Source organism: Mustela nivalis, assembly GCF_964662115.1.
Source record: "Mustela nivalis genome assembly, chromosome: 10".
In the NCBI taxonomy this organism is placed as follows: domain Eukaryota; kingdom Metazoa; phylum Chordata; class Mammalia; order Carnivora; family Mustelidae; genus Mustela; species Mustela nivalis.
In genome coordinates this window covers 1,077,363-1,091,020 of record NC_139029.1, presented here as the reverse complement: position 1 = coordinate 1,091,020, position 13,658 = coordinate 1,077,363, and the positions used below count along the sequence as shown (strand labels likewise).

General features: G+C 64.1%; 1 long non-coding RNA gene across 2 annotated transcripts; it reads right to left on the bottom strand.

Moving 5' to 3' along the window:
• Positions 1-369: 369 nt before the first annotated feature.
• LOC309842250 lies at positions 370-13,542 on the bottom strand. Of its 2 annotated transcripts, none has more exons than XR_014299579.1 (5): positions 13,491-13,542; positions 12,862-12,952; positions 12,406-12,699; positions 11,992-12,141; positions 370-540 (listed from the first exon to the last, which is right to left on the bottom strand). It is a non-coding gene; the product is annotated as an uncharacterized lncRNA (long non-coding RNA). The 2 variants fall into 2 exon arrangements; XR_014299580.1 differs by lacking the exon at positions 370-540 and adding an exon at positions 2,998-3,071.
• Between the last annotated feature and the right edge of the window lie 116 nt (positions 13,543-13,658).

Below are 13,658 nucleotides of genomic sequence, written 5' to 3'. Positions count from 1 at the left end.
AAGAGAAGCAAGAACCCAGGAATGAGAATTTACCCCCCAGATGTAAGATCAGCAGCCCCACCCCTGGGAGACAAGCAGTTCACACACAAAGGACGAGGAATCAAATGGCATCAAACCTCATAGCACCTGGAGATGAGAGGGCAGACAGGGGAGCAGCCCTTTCTGAATTCTGCAGGGAGGTGGTTGGCACTTGGAGCTGGTGTGCAGGCAAACCCACAATCAAGGGTGTTGGGAGAATACAGATAATTTCAAAAATCAGAAGAGTTTACTTCCACCAACCCTTTCCAGAAAGCTGTGTAAGGATGTGCTCCAGGAAACCAAGGGCATAAACAAACAAAAAAAAATTTTTTTAATTAAAGTAAATGAGGTGGGGGGGCACGTGGGTGGCTCAGTCGGTTAAGTCTCTGCCTTCAGCTCAGGTCATGATGCCAGTGTCCTAGGATGGAGCCCCGCATCGGGCTCTCTGCTCAGCAGGGAGCCTGCTTCTTCCTTTCCCTCTGCTGCTCCCTCTGCTTGTGTGTGCTCTCTCTCTCTCTCTCTCTCTCTCTCTCTCTCTCTCTGTTAAATAAAGAAATAAAATCTTTCATAAATAAATAAATAAATAAATAAGGTGAGCCATCCAGGAAACAAGGAATGCAAAACAGAAGAGAAGCAGAGCCGTTCCCAAGACAGCCGCTGCACGGGGGGCTGAAAGTCAGGAGAGGTTACTCGCTGGGAATCCGGACCGCCCTGCTTTGCATCACTCCCACTGGAATTATGACTAACACTCGCCTTCTCTCCCAAATGTGTCCTTAGTAGGAAAACACCTAATGAGCAGCCAAAACAGTGTGGAGCGGAACAAGGAGGGATCGAACAGGACAGCCCCAAGGAAACTAAGGAAATGAACAGAAGGCAGACGCATTTGGCCCTTTTTAGAGAAATGTTAGCTCTTCAGGATACTGAAGGCTCAATTAGCGACAGCTGCGTGGAAACTGAGGCAAATGAAAACAGCAGGCAGCTGTCAGTGCTGGTGAAATCGGGAGTTGTTTCAGGAAAGAAATGCAATCCTGGTTCTTCCATGGCCCGGCTGCCCACATTACCCACACGTCCGCAAGAAAGCAAACCTGAGAACAGACACGCTAACGAGTGACTGAGCTGACAGGTGAGCATCTAGAGGGTTCAGACTCCCCCTCCAGCAGCGCCGAGTGGAGAGGAACGCTTTAAAACCGGAGAGCTCTCTTCGCAATGAATGCTATAAAGCTGCTGTGAGCTACGAAGACGACGGACACGGAGAAAACTGAAAGAGGCAGAGGAGCTGTTTCTGGGGAGTCGATGGGAAGTGGGGGGTGTTGCCTGTCGTCCGTATTAGCCTCCTACTCTATGCCTGCGTCTCTTCAACAGAACATTTCCCGTGTAAGTCTGAGGCAGCACGAACAGTCCCCGCTCGCCTGGGATCCCACCCTTGGACGCGCAGAGACGTCCCCACGCTCTGCGGCCCACAGAGGCCCCCGGGCGGGAAGCTGAAGAGGTGGAAAACCAAGCCAGGTCGCTGGGAGGTCGGACGGAGCATCGGAACAGCACCCCAGCAGCCGGCCTCGCAGGAACACGGCGGAGGTGAGGCTGCCTCTCCCGGGCCTGTCGTCTGCTGCCCTGAGCGGGGCACACGGGCCCATCTCGGACCACAGACCTCCGCCACCTGCCCCGCACCCTGCTTGTCCTGCTGCACCCTCTCCCCCTGGACCAAGGAGCCGTGGTCCGTCGCTGCGCTTGTCCTGCTGTGGATTCCAGCTCTGGAAAAAGGAGGGGTGGTGATGCTCTTCCTGGGACGCCGGAGGCCAGGCCAGCCGGCCAGTCAGGGCCAGCCTCCGTTTAACCCGTTCCTGGAAGCCACTGAGCTCCGCCGGTGACAGGCGACAGCTGCCCTGTGCGTGCAGGTGTGCGCTTCTCCACATCCAGTGGCCGTCCTGGGTTCTGTGGGAACCGACGGGACCGTGGGTCCCTGCCCAGTCTGTAGGGCCCAGCACAGACCCTTCCCCTCCAGTAGCCCAGTGCTCCCTCCAGTCCTGTGTGTGAAGGGGCCACACGGCCACGGCCCGCAATGGGGCCTGGGCTTCCTGAGCGGGGGCCAGGGCCAAGACACAAATGTCAGAGCCCCACACAATCGCAGCCCCGCACCGTCCTCACTTGGGGCAGGGCTTGCGGTGAGGACAGGTCTGTGCGGACCGCAGGTGGGCTCAGGGCTGAGCCTTTGGTTCTGGTGTCCACAAAGACCCTCTAGTAGCTCACGGCGACCAGACCACCAGCTCCCACTCCTGAGATTGGCACTGGTTTCGCACCCTCCTTAGCAATGCGGTTCTCTCCAGGAAAGCCCAGGGCTCTTGCTGACGTGTGTTTGTGTGCGTGTGCACAGGTGCGTGTGTGTGGCTGCGCGTGCCTCCCAGTGTGTGCTTGTGCGTGTGCCTGCAGGCCCGCGTGCTCAGCGAGGTGTCAGGAAGCACCGCGCAGTGAGGGGCAGACAGGACTGGTTCGCTCGTCACCTTCTGATCAGGCTCCATCACAGGGCGCTCAAGTCCGTGAGAGCCGACGGTGAGCCGGGAACCCTCCGCGGCCACGAGCCTCCCTCCTAGGGGTTCCCCCCGGACGTCCTGCCTCTCCCCAGAGGCCAGGGTCCTCCGCCGCCTCCAGAAGCGGGCCTCCTGCAGGGTGGGCCGCTTCTTCATGCACGTCTGATGACAGTGGGGAATTCTGACTTCTTAAACCAAAACAATGGACACACTCAAGCGGAGGAGACACCCCATCGCCAGGCCGCCGTGGTGTGACCGGCACCGGCTAGGAGGACAGCGGCGTCACTCACCTGGAAACTCTCGCCTGTGGGTCTTGGCCCTGAGACCTGGGAATCTGACGGGGGCTCTCGGAGGCCCCTCCTCCCTGGCACCACCTTGTCCTCCGCAAGCCAGGCTCCCCCACGACGGGTGGGCTGGGAGGGGACCCACACTGCAGCCCAGCCCTGGGGTCTGCCTTGCTCTCCCCACTCCCGGCTCGCTGCAGGAGCGCTCTGGGCAGGCCCACATGCCAGCACTGCTCGCCGCGGCCTGGCGTTGAAAGATGGCACAAATGATAAATTGAATGAGAGGAAACGGCTGAGGGCCCCACTCGTAACCCAGAGGCCAGGGCGCCCAGAAATCCGCCCGGCAAGTGCTACAGCGCTCATAAAGGTCCAATTCACACCACGTGCCGAGCCTCCCACCGGCCCGCTCGGGAGGCGCCCCACAGCTGGGGGTGGGCCGCTGAGAGAGGCTGGGGTTGGGGCTGGGGGCTGGGGACTGGGGGCTGGGGCTGGGGGACAGACTGGGGGACAAGGCTGGGGCCGCATATGGACTTGCCTTTGCCATAATGCCCCACAGGGGCGCTTCTGTCCTTCTCCCCACTTCCTTATCCAACCAGGAGGTGCATGGTCGCCCCGCGGGACCCCCACCTCTGTCCTGGCCTCCTGGCCTCTCTGGAACCCCGGCCCAGGTGCGCACTGAAGGGCTGATTAAAGCGTGTGATGGGGGCAGGCCGCTCCTCAGTGGCACATTTCGGCGAGAATGGCGTCAGGCACACAGGAGATGCCGGCACCGCGCCGGGGCGGGGGGAGCGGAGGGCTCCGTGCCCCTCCCGGACACACTCTGGGCCTCTTTATCGTCTTCCTGGGCCCACGGCCCAGGACACGGCTCTGCTCAGACTCAGAGATCACAGCTGTGCCCCTGCTCTCCCCCACCAGAAAGCACAGCTAGGCCGTGGGGTGCGAGACCCTGAGGCCACCAAACGCCGCATGGGTGGCCAGCAGGCCGGACGGGGCTGAGCGCGGGCAGGGCGGGGACAGAGACCGTGAGCCAGACGGCGCGGGCAGAGCGTGGGCCGAGCCCTGCCTGGGCCTCTCGGTCACACCATGTGTGTTTTCCTCTATCCCTTCTGAACGATAGTGTCGGGGTCGGGGTAGGTCTGTCAGGGCCCCCCTCCCTGCCATGCCCAGGTGACGTCTGGATCCCAGGATGTCCCAGAACCACAGAGGAGAGGGGGCAGGGGACAGCTCTGGCCTCAGGTGGGTGCCTGCGGACGCCTGGGTTCCTGCTTTGAGGTCCCCTCGCGGGCGACCCCGCGGCCCGTCGGCCAGCTCCCCACTCTGAGCAGTGGCCGAGCCACCCCCACCCCACCGCTTCAGGCTTCTGGCATTCGGGGGATGGCCTCGGGCGTGCCCCACCCCACCTCCCTCTGCCCTCTGTCCCGCCTGCCCCCCAGCGGGCCGGATGACACGGGGCAGACTGACCAGGGAGGGCCCAGCTCCGTCAGACTCCCTGCACCCACGACTCCTCGACCCCACAAGCACCTCACCAGCCGTGTCCAGGGCAGCAGAGGTGGGGACGGCAGCCCCCACACCATCGGCCCCCAACACAGAGGCCGAGACCCCCCACCTCGAGCAGCCTTGGTTCCCCAGGCTCACCCTGGTCCATCTCCTCCGCTGTGGGCTACTAACATCCTACCGGCCAGTTCTCAGGCTGAGAACATCCCTGCTCCCTGGGCCGGGCAATCCCATCACCCCAACTGTAGGCACAGTTCCCCCGGATGGGGACCCAACAAGCCCAAATGTCTGCCGGGCTTGAGCGACCGGGCGGGGCCGTGGGCACCAGCCTTGACGGTGCGCTGAGCTCTGAGCTGCACCGGCTGCCGCGTGATATCCCGGGGCCACTGGGACCCCGCACCGGGCCGGAGCGTCAACCCCAGGAACTTGTCCCTTCCTGAATCGGGATCTGGAGGCTGGAGTCCGAGACCCAGGCGCCGGCGGGCCCGCTTCCTCCGGAGGCCGCAGCCGCTGGCCCGGGCTGGTGGTCCTCGGCGGCCCTCAGGACAGGCTTCTCCCATGGCCCCAGCTCTGTGTCACCTTCCCGTGCTTCCCTGCATGTGCCCGGTGTCCTGCTCTCCCCTTAGGACACCGTGTGGGGTTGAGGGCCACCCCGATGACCTCGTCCTAACCAACTACCTCCCTAAAGACCCTCTTCCCAACAGATGCTGGGGCTCCTCGGGCTCAGAGGGCCGTTGGGGGTGCGGCCTTCTAGGTAGCAGCGAGCCAGACAAGCTGCCGGCCAAGCTCCCCGTCGAAGGGTCTCAGCGCGGAGGCAGCCCCCAGCCCCACGCCGTCACAAGGAGAGCTTCTGCGCGCACGGGGCCTTGGCCACTGGGCCCGCCGAGGGTCCACGCCACGGCTCTTCCCGTCAAGGCCACCGTGGGCCCGGCGGCTCCGTGCGGTAACGGCCAGGCATCTGGACTTCCCATGTCCCGACCAGGGGCGTTGGGTTACAGTCGCAAACTCAGACTTCAAGAGCAGCCATAAAACAGAGCCGCTGAGCATGGTTCCTGCTTGTTTTCCAACATTAGCAGCTCATCCGATACGTGCTCTAGGGTTCCGGTTTCCCAGCCGTCAGGGGCACGTGGAGCCCCGGCCCGCCGGCCCCCGTGTGATCGCGTGTGCGGCTCCGGCCCCGGAGATCACAGACGCAGATGTGTGCGCGCTCGCGGCTTTCATTATCCGCCGTATTGGGTTTACCCGTTTTTTCTGCCCGAAAATCCTCCCACATGAAAGATGAAGAGTGGGTTCCCGGCGGGCTGGCCGTGGCTTAACCTCGCGGCAGAGGGTCAAAGGCACAGCAGACCCCGCTGCACACGGGGGCCCATCCGCGGGGACCAGCCCCGGGGCGGCCCGGGACGGAGGTGCTGTGCCCGCTCCGACTCCGCGTCATTCATCGCGTCCCACGGGCCCCGCCTCGGCGCCATCGGCAGCTCCTGCAGCGTCCCTGGCCTCGCGTTGCCTGCTGCCCCTCACCCCGGGTTCCCGGCGGGCGCGGACAGGCGTGTGCCACAGCAGAGCCGGCACGGCGGGTCCCCAGTGCTCCCGTCCAGGTCACAGGGCCACCATTCCAAGCCTGGGGACTCGACTCTGCGCCAGGCTCTCCGGGGTGGCAGCGGGGGCTGCTGGAGCCCTTGCGTTTAGGGGCTGAGACGGTGCTGCCCGATGCCGTGGTGCCCGTACATGGACGGACGTTGGTCCAGACCCACTGCCTGCAACGGCAGAGTGGCCGGCACGTAACTGGCTCAGGTGACCGAGAGGCACGGGCTGTCCACCTGGGGTGGGGACCGCAGCCCACTGTGCAGGGCATTTCCCACAACATGCAGACCTGCCTGCTCAGCCCCTGTCCGCAGGCTCAGGGCCAGGGTCCACATGCCTGAGTCTCCCGCGCCCGCAGAGCTGTCCTGGGCCACCGCCCTGCCCTTGAGGAGCCCACGCCAGGCCCCACATGCCGCCTCTCAAGGGCACCAGCCCCTCTATCCCGCACTGTCTCTAGAGCACACGACATGTCTGGGGTCCCCTTTGTCCCCAGCCTGGGACGCTGTCCCCAACCACCCTGGCAGGTGCCGCCTCACACCTGCCTGGGCCTCCTTCTCCTGGCACAGGTCACCCCTCCTGTTACCTTGCGCCCCAGCCTCAACTCAGCCCTGCCTGAAACACAGCCCCTGCCAGACTTCTCTCGTCCCCCAGTCCCTGCCCTGTGTCCCCAACCCTTGTCCCATGGCCTCAACCCCTGTCTGGGTCCTGGGTTCCTGTCCCGTGTCCCCCAGTCTCTGACCTAGGATGACACCCACAGCCTCTGGCCACATCAAACATAGTGAGGTCTGGGCCTTCCCTACAGACCAGCAAGGACACACAGAGGACAGGCCTGTGAAGACCAGGAGACATCTCGTGTGCGCCAGACGGAGACCTCGGGGGCACCAAGCCTGCCAGCACCCTGACATTGGGCTCCTGGCCTCCAGAACTTTCAGCCCCGCTTCCCAGTGGACGGTCTTGAATTTTGGTTCAGAAAACCTAGGGCGCCCAGCTCTGGAAAGGAGGCACTGGGAAGAGGCAGGGAGGAGCCCGCAGAGGCCAGGCCTGCGTGTGCCGGCGGGAGGAGCGCAGCAGAGCCTGCCGTGCGCCCCATCCCTGCACCCACGCAGGGACATGGAGAGAGGAAGCTCTCCTCGCTGGGGTAGAGGTCTCTAGCCCCACGGGGTTGGCCGTTTTAGAAACCGGGGGCTTGAACGCCGCTAGCCCAGCACACTGTTGATCACAGACGATCCCAGCACCCCACGGCCTGTGCGAGCCCCTGCACGCAGTCACGTTGACCCGCTGGCCCAGGGAGGGTTTTCTCTGACACAGAAGGGTTAATGACCAATTTGTTCCTTTTTTCCTGTACATAATCAATATTTCTTTTTGAATATATTTGCCCCCATCAGCAGGTATGATCGCTAAGCACTAGGGATGCTGGGTAAAAACTGTATCCCTTGGGGCGCCTGGGGGGCTCAGTGGGTTAAAGCCTCTGCCTTCAGCTCAGGTCATGATCCCAGGGTCCTGGGATCGAGCCCCACATCGGGCTCTCTGCTCTCGCTCTGCCTGCCGCTCTGCCTTCTTGTGATCTCTCTCTGTCAAATAAATAAATAAATAAAATCTTTCAAAACAAAACAAAAACGCATCCCTGTTCTCTGGGAAGGTGAGTGTGGCAATAAAGACGGCTGTCCCCTGAGAAATGACACGGGGACCAGCCCCAAGAGCCCAGAGCCGCTGCTTGCCAGCCCACACCACAGCCTGCTGACTCCTCGGTCACAGACGTCCCAGAATAAAGTGGCTTCAGCGTCCCCTCTCCAAACAACCCAGAAGGGACCTGCCTGCTCGCCTTCTTGCCTCCTCGCCCGGACAGTCGGGCCTCAGCGGGGCCCTGAGCTTCCGGTCCCTCCCACACCCCCATGCTGGGCATCTCGGGACAATGTCTACCTGCTCTTCTGATCCCAGCCTGCTGGCACTCCCCACGCTGGTCTGGAGTCCCGGAGGGCCGGGCAGCCTGTGCTCAGCATCCCCGGAGGAGGGCAGGAGCAGGTGTGGCTGCCCCACCGGCCTGGCCCTACTTCTAGTGAAGGTCTCCCTCCGGCCAGAGCCGAGGGTTGTGTGAGTGACAGACTTCCCAGCCGCACGCTGGCAGCAGGCAGAGGGAGGGACCCACCCCTGCCCCCACAAAAGCCTGCCGTGGACCCTGCAAGGACGCCGTCAGGCCACATGAGCGTGGGGCATCCCTCCTGCACAGGGACCACCAGCTGTGGGGTCCGTGTCCTGGCCGTCCGGCTCACGGCTGTCGTGGGCTCCTGCGCTCCGCGGCCGCCCCACGCCTGCAGCCAGAGCCCCCCCCACAGCTGTCCTTCGGAAGCCGCATCTGCGAGCCGCATGTGGGCCGCCGATGAGCAGGAGCGGGCCCAGGGGAGGGAAGGCCCAGCGGGCGGCAGTAAAGACCCTCCCCACCCCTGGACACGTTCACAAGAGAATCCTTATTGGGTATCATAAAAATATCACGCCTGCCCTCCAGAGATTTATAATGTCATAAAATGTAAACAAACAGGTTTTTAGATCAAAGTTGCATGAATAACAGACGCGCGAGCTTCTGAACCAAGTTAATACATCGGAGGTTCCTCGGCTGAAACTGTTCCGGCGTTGGCCCTTCCCAACCTCCGGGCTGAGACCGGGGAGCGGCTCCCCAGGCTGCGGCTGGGGGTGCAGCCTGGCCTTCGGGAACCCCGGGGGCCACCCGGCCCCCACCCAGCCACGGGGCCATGCTGAGGGGCCCGCGTCTTAATTGCCCCCAAGTCTACGCCGGGCTGGCAGCCCCGGGAGGAGCATCCGGACACGGAGCCAAACTGTGAACCACCTTCGTTGTCCTGCCTTTTGACCTGGAGACTCGCCCTGTGTTTTTCCTAAACTGTAACCCGAGGCCGTCCGGGCCCTCGCTCCCCTTCATCAACCATCCGAAATCCAATCTCCTTAGGGCCGCAGAGCAGCTCATCAGCGCCCGGGGAACCTCCTGTGCGCCCCCGGGGCTGTGTCCACCCAGCGAGAAGGGCAGGGTGCGCACGTGCTCTTGGGCGCTCAGGGACGGGACTACAGAACCCACGGCTCTCGCCGTCCACCTACAGCTCCTCCCGGACGCGGGGCGCACCCACCCCCTGAGGAACGCCAGTGTCGGGCTCCTCCCCGGCGGGCCGCAGGGGTTTCCGGGTCCGAGCCCTCCGTCCCCTCGGGACCTGATCTGCGTCTGGGGGTAGCTGCTGACGGCAGTGAGGGCCGTGGCCAGACTTCGCGGAGCAGAACAGAGTGCACAATTGTGCTTACCGTTTAGACAAGCAACAAACAACTTTTTAGCTTGAGATGCCCAAAATGTCGCACAGGACGCATTGTAACAGATTGAATTATCCCCCCGAAAAGCTAGCAGGAGATCGAGCCACCAGGACCCCAGAGTGTGACTAACTGGGAAGTAGGGTCCCTACGGGGTCCCCGAGTGAAAGTGAGGTTGTTGGAACGGGCTCTGAGCCCGTCTGACCCGAGTCCTATGAGAAAGGGGGATGGGGCCATGCACAGAGGGACGCCCACGTGAGGACACGGCGCAAGGACCACTGTCCACGGCCAGGGAAAGAGGCCTCCGAGGGAACCAGCCCTGTGCGTGCCGGACCTCGGACCCCAGAGTCCAGGACGGAGAGAACAAGGTGGTGGTTAAGCCGCGCGTCTGTGGGGTCTGTGAGGCCCCCAGCAAACTAACCCGCGTGGTTATGTGACACGGTTCATGGCCCACACTTCACCAGCACGCACAGCCTGCCCGTCCCTCTCCCTCACTAGAGAGTAGCATCAAGAGTCACGCTGCAGCTCTGGTGAGAGACCCGCCCCCGGGGCCAGCTCAAGCCTCGGGCCCTTCCTGGGCCACTGCTTGGCTCTGGGGACAGCGGCTCCCACACGGTCTGTCCCTCCACCGGCCGTGGCCCACCCCAGCCACCTTATCAGGATATGAGGCCGAGCCCAGCACTTTGCCTTGGGCTCTCGGTGATATTCTAGGCTTCCCTGAGCCGGGGAAACAGATGCTGGCTGGCCGTGGGCTCCCGGGCTGGGAGCATCTCGAGTCTGGACAAGAGACACCTGCTCTGAACCACAGCCCAGCCCACAAAGACTCTGCAGCTGCTGTTCTCCCGCACAGCGTGAGGACAGACAGCCGTGTGAGGGGTGCTGGGGAGCCCACAGAGAACTCGGAACAGCACCTCCTCCCCAGCACCCCCACGCGGAGTCGCGCAGGCCCCCGACCTCCACTATGGGGCTCCAGTGAGCCCCCGGCAGTGCAGACAGCTGCGCTTCTGGGAACACACCTCCGGGATCTGCATTTCTGCCCTCACGCTGATCTGCATCTCACGTTTGTTCCGAGGAATAGAAATGCCGCCTGTCTCGCCCCGGGGGTCTGCAAGCCTGGGCCCCCACCCAGCCCAGCCCGAGCAAGCAGGAGGCCCCGAGTCAGGAGGCCTGGCCACGCACCGCATGGATGCAGACGGGCCCCCCGTGCACCCCCAGACTCTGTGTGCAGACACGCAGCCCGGCTCCCGGCCCGGCACACGGGCAGCACGTGCATGGCAGCCGCACACACCGGGAAGCTCGTCTCCCAAACCCGGCGGCCAGGGAGGTCACTGCGTCCACACGGGAGTGGACCAGCTACGGGCGCACCTTCCCGCACGTCCGGGCTCAGAGCCCCGGGGAGTGGCGTGGCTGCGTCTTCCACGGGGGCCACCATGGGTGACCATATTCCCAATGTGCTCGTCTAAAAATACCCGCTTTCCGAGGATTTGGACTCCCTGCCTGAGAACACAAACGCGTTTCCTTAGGGCGGGGACATGAAACCAGAAACATGTTGGAGTGATCTGAGGGATTCCTCCGCGGGACATTCTCCGGCCCTAACACGACGGCGTTCCTCTGGAATTTCAAACAGCGGCTGGGCGGACGCGAGCAGGGTCTTTGGTCTCCCAGACCGTGAAGACCGGAGACCATAAACTGTTGTTTCTTAAATGTTTCAAAGCAGAACACTGACACCGACCTTCGCTGTAAAACAATCTGGGAAACGTCGCAGCGTTTAGAGCGTTTATGCGGCGTGGCGAATCGCGGCCGACACCGGGCGCAGGGGCCTTCCGTGCCGCGCCGCCGCGGGTCCCAGCCCTCGCCGGGAGGGCCCGCTGGGCTGTGGGTGCTCCAGGCCCCCAGACGGCGTGTGGCGTCTCCCTGGGAGTCCACGTTCCTAAATCCGGTGGCTGATCCGGGCTGGTTTGGCACAGACAGGGCGGCGGCTACGGAACCGTGGACACCCGTGTCCCAAGGACCGCGCGGTACCGTGGGGCGTGTGGGAATGTGCTCTGCGCCCGCGGGCTCGTCTCTGTCTCCCGTTTGCCACCAACGGAGACGCTTCCCTCACTTCCCGCTCTTGCCTAGACGAGCTGTCATCCTAATACAGTAAGAGAGACCCGCGACTTTCCTCCCCACGGCAAGCACCACCTGTCCGCAGGACGTGCCCCTGCCCCCGGGAGGAAGGGGCTGCTCTGAGCCCCGCTTCTGCCTAATTCTTCCCAGCAGAGAAAATGCCCAAAAGACACGCCCGCCCACTGTCTGAGACCCACCGTGGTGAGCGCATCTCGGACATCCAAGAGGCTCCAGCTCCAGGGAAGTGGCTGTGGAAAATCTTAGGACAGACTCTCCTGCCTCAGACCCCAGCCCCTCCCCCGCCCTGGCCGCCAAGAGGGGGCTGGGTCTCCGTTTCCCGCACCCAAGGGAGATGCGTCCAGCCCCCCTTCCTGCAGCCGCATGGGGTCCCCCGGGAGCGGCAGCTGGACGGTGGCACGAAGTCCCTCCCTCACTGATGGGGGTGTGCGTCTGCCCGGGGGCAAGGGCACGCAGCTCCTCACGCCTGCCCCGTTAACGGGGAACACGTGGGAGATGTAGTTCCACAGGAGCGGTTCAAAGCAGAGACGACCCAGACTCCCGTTTGCTCCATGTCCAGCCGCTCTTCCCGAGCAAAGAAGCACATGAACGATCCTGTAAAAGGTACAACCCGCGCGGACGCAGCACGAACAGACGCCCCGGGGAACTTCTTTTACCTGACCCACGCGGGCTCCTGGCTGCACCGAAGGACCCGGGGCCTCGGGACGTCTTGTCCCTCCTCCGCTCAGGTGGGGACAGCAGCCACCTTGTTTGCAGGTGCGGCACGAAGCCCAGAGGAGAGAATCGCGGGGCCTGGGGCCGTGTCACTGCGGGAAGGTGGGCCAGGACTCACCTGACGCCGAGGCCCCTCAGCTGGGCCAGGGGCTGGTCCTCGCGGTGGGACCTCCTGAGCTTCTTCCAGAGGCTCTGAGGGAACGCGTGGCTTCTCCGTCCCCAGGGTCCAGAGGTGCCTGCGCTCCCTGGCTTGTGCCCTCATCCCTCTGACCCCGGCTCCCATGGCCCCACCGCCCCTGACCCGCAGCTCCCTCTTCAGGGATGATAACGGGCCCACCTGGGTCCCCAGGACCCACCACGCATCTAGCACAGCCCCATCGGCGGAGTCCCTTCTGCCGTGAAGCTCCTTGCTCACACCGCTGAGTGACGGGTCACTCTCCGCAGACCACGGTCCTCTTGCCACAGGTTCAGGGCCTCTGCCCCTGGGTCCCCTCCATGGGCACCCAGGTGGGGTGGGGTTTGAGCTTCAAACCTTGGAAGGGACACGTTTCCTTCTGGTCGGCTGTGTGTGTTGGGGGACGGTGTCCAGGAACGCTGCCCAGCAGGGACACGCCTCAGCCAGGCATGGTGGACACGTGCGGTGTGAGGGGCTGGGGCAGGGGGCACAGGGAAGGTCAGTCCTGAGTGGTGCTGGCCCCTGGGTAGGGGGTGCGAAGGCTCCCCACAGGCACACCTTTGGGTCCCCGTGGCCCCCACACCCTTGTCCAGCTGCTGAGCCGCCGGCAGACAGAGGAGAGAAAAGGAGCCGGTACCTGAGGACAGTGCTGAGTCCCGGGAGCCTCACATTCGGCCACCGCCGACGAGGGGCCTGACTGGAGTCCTCCAAGCCCGGCTCACGGGGGCCTGCGGCAGAGAGGACAATATGGGACCAGCTCTGTCATTCCCCCCACGGAGGGTCCCGTCGTCCCCCGCGTGCAGGTGAGCCCAGCGCCCCAGCCCTGGACCGCGAGCTGCTGACGGCTGCCGGCGGTCCCACTCAGCACCGCGTTCCAGAGACTCAGCGGCAGCCCTGATCGCCAGCCACCGCAGGGACCCGGGACGCCATGGCCCTCGGACCCCTGAGCCAGGACCGGCGACGCACCTCAGAGAAGCCTCGGCCGGGCAGCCATCCCGGGGGTTGGGCAAGGCGTGGGGGGATGAGGGGGCTCCCCGGGAGACCACAGCCAACACCCCCACAGCCCCGTGACCAGGCTGGAGACGGGACCTGAGGGGAAGTCGATGGTGTTCCGGGGAGCCCCCGGGGGTCCGGCTCCCCACAGACGCGGGGGCGGCGCCCATCAGGACGACAGAGCGGCTCGGGGCTGTCCCTCTGGAGGCACAGCTGCACGCATGCCGCACCCCTGCCCGGAGAACCCCGACCGGCGCCCCCGCGGGCGCACACCTGCTCCGCGGCAGACGGCCGGCTCCCTGCCCCAGCCTGGGCCTCCCTCCGGCTCGGGCCACGGTCTCCAGCGCCGTCCCGGACTCTGCGTCTGTTCTCTCTGCACACCTCCGCGCCGCGGTCAGCCGCCGTCCAGGTCACCGAGGCCCCCGCCAGCCGCGCCGCGTT